Below are 6423 nucleotides of genomic sequence, written 5' to 3'. Positions count from 1 at the left end.
TAAACTACACCTTGTTTTACTCCCGGGTTCTGATGTCTGGTGTATCTGTGAGATTCTTCTTTTAAATAAAGTAAACGGTATAACCTCATTAACAGGTTGGAAACATAGCAAAGGTTCTCTTCAGTGTCATGATGATTTACGTAATTTGAAACACCATAATTACTGATGTAAAACATTTACAAGAATATTTTGTCTTCATGCTCTGAGTTTGGTTTCACTAATAATAAACATACATTTGCATAAAGCATCCAGATTTGTCCATGTCCATGTCCATGCTGATTAGAGTATTCAAAACCTGAAAGGTATTAATTTAAGGTACATTTAGAACAGATACAAATGTGCAATTAAGTTGCAATTAATCGTGAGTAAACTCAATTTTAATACCAGCATAATACCAGCAATTAGTAACCTTTTTTTTTTTTTTTTTGCCACCTCTGGACCCTCTTCAATGACAATCACATATTTTCTTTTTTTTCCTGTTTTTACTTTTTATATTTACTTACATTTATCTTTGTATTTTTAGCTTAGGTTAACATATTTTTAACAATATTACAAACATACTGTGCAGGAATGTACGGTGGCCGAGAAGTGCAAAACACATTAACAAAACCCGAAAACAAAATAACAAATCCAAAAACAAAATAACAAATGCAAAAACACATTAACAAATCTGAAAACACAATGACAATTCAGAAAAAAACGGAAAAATGTAGGTATAGTTTGTAAATGAAACACTTACCGATCGTTGGACGAAACACCCGTCATTCAAGATATACAGGAAGCATGAAATATTATCACTTTGTTTCTTGTACATGTGTAAAATTCTTCATTTACTTTAAACTATTTTTTATTTCGATTAGTGCTTCTTTAAATATAAGAAAATAGAAGGTTTGTCTGAATTGTCATTGTGTTTTCAGATTTGTTAACGTGCAACAATTCAGACAAACCGGAAAACGTTTATCCATGTATAAAGCACACTATATAATACAAAGTTAAAAAAAATATAAAGCAAATGCTACATAGAAAACTCTTGTATAAAATACACTGACATTACAGAAAACCTTACAATCAGAAAGATTATACAGCACAGTCAGACCATTTCATTCTATTCACAGAGTAAAATATATTTGTCTATTGTCCAGCGATTAGTATTACATGATATATTTAACATCTTACATTATTTTATATAATGCTTAATATATAACATTAATAGACATTAAAAAACAAGGGAAAAACACTTTTTGACACTTAGACAGGGTTTTGCACATACAGTAAAAACAGTATAAACCACCTTCTTTTCTTACATTCTTTTCTGAGATTTAAAAATGAAAAAGAAAAGTCAATTTTCACTGTTAAGAGTTGTCATCATTTCTAAATCACAGGTAGCAAAACCTTATTTTTCCCTCATTCTATCTATTGCATGTACTGCAAGAGTGACTGTAATAAGAAAGCACACAAGAGAAACCAGAACAATTACAAATGGAACTGCAGTTGATGAATCTGTGAAAAAAAACATAAGTAAAACATAAGTTTTCTAAAAACCTACATCACAACCCCTTAAAGCAAATTGAACACATTTACATTTATCTGTAAGGAGAAGTGTGGATATTAATAATTACAATACTGTAACAGTCGTAAGTTCACTTAATGAATTAAAAACAAAATAACCATGAGTGTGATATATTTACTTAAATCCTGCCTACAATTAACATGTCATTTAAAAAATAAAATTTTTATCACACCTAAGAACAAATAGTTAACAAACTAATTTTAGAACTGGGTAATAACAGCAAGATTACTCACGGTCAAGTGATTCTTTTACTCATGAAACAAATGTGTAACAAATTTACTCAAAGTCAATATTTGTCAAACGTCAGGCTTGTTAAATAGCAAATTTCACTATTATAACCAACTACAAACATGTAAGATGTTCACCTATTTTATTGCTATTAAACAAAGTAAAAAATACACTACACTGTACCTTGTTTTGAAGAAGTGGTGCCTGCTGTAAAAAGAATAAATGATATGGAATTTAATTGTACTTATCATATGTTTAGATTTACAGCATTTAGCAGATGCCCTTATTGAGTGTGATTAACAATGATTACTTTTATGAAACTAAACAACTGAGGGTTAAGAGACTCGCTTAAGGAATCAGCACGGCAGTACACAAATTTAAACATGTGACCTTCTGATTAATGAAGAAGGTTATATCCATAATGGTGTACAGATAACGAAATGTAAAGCAAAGCAACACTGTACCTTGTTTAATTGGTATATCTATTGATTAAAACAACAACAAAAAAAAACAATAATACAAAATTATTAAAAAACGTAATAGTTATTAAATAATAATAATAATAATAATAATAATAATAATAATAATACTGAACTAATTATAATAATTATATTGCATGAATAATCATAATTAAACTTCCAAATAGACTTATGGAACAAAAAAGTGAAAGTACCGGTACCTATGGTCACAGTGAAAATGGCATCATTCCATCCTTTAGCCATTTGTATCCAAAATGTGTAATTCCCGCTGTCATTTACTTTTGCATTTGCAATCGTGTAATAAAATGTGCATGTGCTATTCATAGGCGTTGTTTTATTTTGAAGGATTATATTATTACGCTTAAAATTATAGCATATATAACCACAAGGATTTGAAACACTGCAGGTTAGATTTAATGATTTCCCAACAGTCCCATTTTGGTCTGAGCACTTTATGTTGATCTCTGAAAACAACAACAGCAGCAAGTGTGAGTTAATTAAACCTGATAGATTACAAAAACTTTTGTAACTATGTAACTTTTTGTGTAGTGGTGCTTTATCAGGGCAAATAATAAAAAAAAAAGTATTTGACTAACTTGTTTTTCCATAGACGGTGATCAGCAGGACTGACATCAGCACAGTGAAGAAGATATATCTGATCTTTTCTTTCGGAGCAACACATAATTATATTCTCATCACTAATGGTATAGAACAAATGTGATTTTTTTCATAACACATTTATGTATTATATATTAATAAGTGAAAAAATTTTAATATATTAAGTGAAAACAGAATTCTAGAGATGTATGTAAATTTTTTTTAATATATATATTTTGAACATTTACATTTACGGAATTTTGTACATGCCCTTATTTAGAGTTACTTGCAATAATCTCATTTATACAACTGAGCAGTTGAGGATTGAGGGCCTTGTTCAAGGGCCCAAAAGTGGCAAATTAATGCTGGTGATATTTTAACTCATAACCATCTGATCAGAGGTCCAACATCTTAAACATTAAACTACTTCTCACAAGCAAAAGAAGGTGTTCATTGGTTTTAGCTTCTGTAGCTTTCCTGAAATGGGTTAAACATGCTAGGCTGTACAGCAATAGCATTGACAACCAAATATTCCTGTGCTTCTAAAGACAGCCTGAGTAAATGAACAGTGGCTGACCTTGACATTGTCTTCCTAAACAGTGATTAATATTCTGCTGTAAGAATTCCTTCCTCCTGATTTTCTGATAAATCTTTCTCCCTCTTAATTCCAGTGATGTTTCAGTGATATAGTCATAGACTTGCAATAAGTACTGGACTAGGACAAAAAAAATCAGTCCTGGCATTTTGGCCCAGGCCAGCCTACTACATACAATCACAAATTCTACCCATAGTTTCCTGATAATGTGTAGTATGGGCTGGATAGCATATGGCCTGCTTTTTGCTTTCCCCAAACCAAAATTAGGTCAGCTGTTATGCAACTATTTGACAGCTAAGCTCAAGGAAACAAGTCAGATCCACTGTAGAATAACCAGAAAATAAGTTTGCCATACAGGAAGTGTTCCAAGTATTAATTGTGGTACTTAGTTCTAGTTTATAAACCTGGTACTGTTCTCATTCATTTATGTAATGACATTCATTTTTTTTGTTTAAAATGGTCTCTGGGTTTCCCATTGCTGATCTCTGAGGAGATTTTAAAACATAGCTATTCTGATTGTGAAAAGGGTTTCTAATTATTTGGCTGGTGAATGTATTAAAAAAAAAATCTAATGATGTAAAAGTGATAATTTTAAGATCACAAAAAAGTGGGTATATTACATTTGATTTTCTAACTTGCCAAACTACAAAATTTTGCTTCTACAACTAATCCAGAATGCAGCTGCACTTGTTTAGATGTGTGACTTTTCACCAAAAATATTTTATGCTTTTCTACAAAACAAAAAACTTCTCACCCTGTATTGCAACACTTTGCCCTGTGATACTCCAGCACTGCTTACTGGTGCCAGCATCGCTCAGGGTAAAGTTAATGCAATGCAATGCAATGTGTATCTGTCTGCCCTTTTAGTAATATATTGTAACATATTCTACTGAAAAATCATTATATTATTTCTGGTGATAGAGACTTCAAAGCTCTTCTGTAAATTCTCTGTCTAATGGCATCTACCAAATACTTTAAATAGAAAGGTGCATAAAAACACATTAAACACATTGAGAAATAAGTCTTGCTTCATTTCTGTGATAGTGTTAAAGAAGCTCTGGTTTTCTTTGGCATAATGTTTAGGAACTTCCCAGAGCACAAGCTTGACCTTGATTACAATGTGTCTCACCAAGCTGAATTCAAAGCACATTCAAAAACTATTCGGGTTGTCAATGGGCAAGAGCGTCATAAAAAACATTACTTGTTTATTATTAACTAATAGATCTAGACGATTCCATTACATCATTGTTGCAGTTTATGCATAGGGTAATGAACAGACAATACACATGATGAGCAAAATTCATTCAAGCTTATTTAAACCATTAAGTTCACCATAAATAAATTCTGGCAATAAAAACGTCATTATATCAGCAGGGTGATTCATATTAACCCACAAAACCAGGAAAAGGCAGGTGGGGAGACAGAAAGAGAAAGAAAAATATGAAGAACAGATTTAGCTGTAATTACATTTTACTAGAAGCTTACACTGAGAGCTAAACATCTAAAGCAGCTTGAAAAGGAAATTCAGTGCCTCTCAGAGAAAGAGAAAGACAAAAAGAACCACACTGCTCTCTATAGGTATAGGTAGAGACCTTTTCCCAGGCTCTTCTCATTAAATAAAGCTCACATCCTAGAACACACAAACACAGTTTTTGATCATCCAGTGGTATGGAGAGGTAAGTGTAGAGAGAGAGAGAGAGAAAGAGAAAGAGAGAGAGAGAGAGAGAGAGAGAGAGAGAGAGAGAGAGAAAGAGTAAGAGAAAGAGAAGGGGGGAGGGACAGAGAGAGAGAGAGAGAGAGAGAGAGAGAGAGAGAGAGAGAGAGAGAGAGAGAAAGTAGAATAGGTCATAAAAAGAGAGAGAAACATGGATTATTTGGTGTTCTTATTTTTACATAATAATAGACACTTTGTAATATTTACAGCTAGTCACAACTGAAAGAAAGAGCCAGAAGATAACACAATCATAAGAGATCTCTGGGATATAAAACAGCCAGCCATACCACTGTCAGCAAACATTAGTGAACATGTGAGAGCTGAGGGATGGCGTCTCAGTTCACCAAAACACAGATCTGCTCCTTTACCTGTTCACAAAGGCTTGACAAAACAAAAAAATATTTAATCTAGACACCGAGACTGTCTCTGAGTCCTGAACACTAATTGAAAGGCTGTTCTATAACTGTGGGGTTTTGTGGGAGAAAGCTCTGCCCCAGCTGTAGTCTTCACTGTTCAAGGTAAACAAATAGCCTGCATCATGGTGTATTATACACGACAGATAATAATACTCCAGAAGTTTGTGCCGGGACTGTGGCACAAGGCCATTCAAAGTGCTTTACACATCACAAACTAATAAATATTAATCAGATAAGACCTGAACCAGAAGAGGGCTGTTCCCCTTAACTCCCAAAACATTTTCTACTCTAGCAAGTAAGATATTATGATCAATGGTGTCAAAAGCTGCACTAAGTTCAAGCAAAACAAGTTAGGAGACACAGTCTCGATCAGAGGTCATTAGCAAGTCATTTAATACTTTAACCAGCACAATCTCTGTGCTATAATGAGGCCTAGATCTTGACTGATACATTTCATGAATCTACTTCTATGAAGGTATGAGCATACTGGCAGTTTTACAACCTTGTCTTGGATCTTGGAGATAAATGGGAGGTTTGATATCGACATAAATTTGAACAGTTGACAGGGTCAAACTAATTTTTTTTTCAATTAGGGTTTTGATAAATGCTAGCTTTTATGATTTACAGTAGGTACTGTACATAACCAGTGTTAAGGAAATAATTTAATCATATTTAAATGATGTTCGATTTTTTTTGGAATGATCTGTTTCATGTAAAATGCAGGTAAGGGATCTAGATTTTGATTTTGAGAAATAGGTGATATTAATGCACTTAAATGTCTTAAATGGAAATAAAACTTATGCTCGTTACTACAGTGATTCTAT

At 32.7% G+C, this 6423-nt stretch overlaps 1 long non-coding RNA gene across 3 annotated transcripts; it reads right to left on the bottom strand.

Moving 5' to 3' along the window:
• Positions 1 to 537: 537 nt before the first annotated feature.
• Positions 538 to 3020, bottom strand: LOC310734533. Of its 3 annotated transcripts, XR_014536053.1 has the most exons (4): positions 2874 to 3020; positions 2478 to 2741; positions 1982 to 2280; positions 538 to 1500 (listed from the first exon to the last, which is right to left on the bottom strand). It is a non-coding gene; the product is annotated as an uncharacterized lncRNA (long non-coding RNA). The 3 variants fall into 3 exon arrangements; XR_014536054.1 differs by having other exon boundaries at positions 538 to 2280; positions 2874 to 3016; XR_014536055.1 differs by having other exon boundaries at positions 538 to 2005; positions 2874 to 3016.
• Between the last annotated feature and the right edge of the window lie 3403 nt (positions 3021 to 6423).

The sequence above is a fragment of the Silurus aristotelis genome, assembly GCF_946808225.1.
Source record: "Silurus aristotelis genome assembly, chromosome: 12".
In the NCBI taxonomy this organism is placed as follows: Eukaryota; Metazoa; Chordata; class Actinopteri; order Siluriformes; family Siluridae; genus Silurus; species Silurus aristotelis.
Note: the sequence above shows the minus strand (reverse complement) of the source record. Positions and strands in the feature narration are given on the sequence as shown.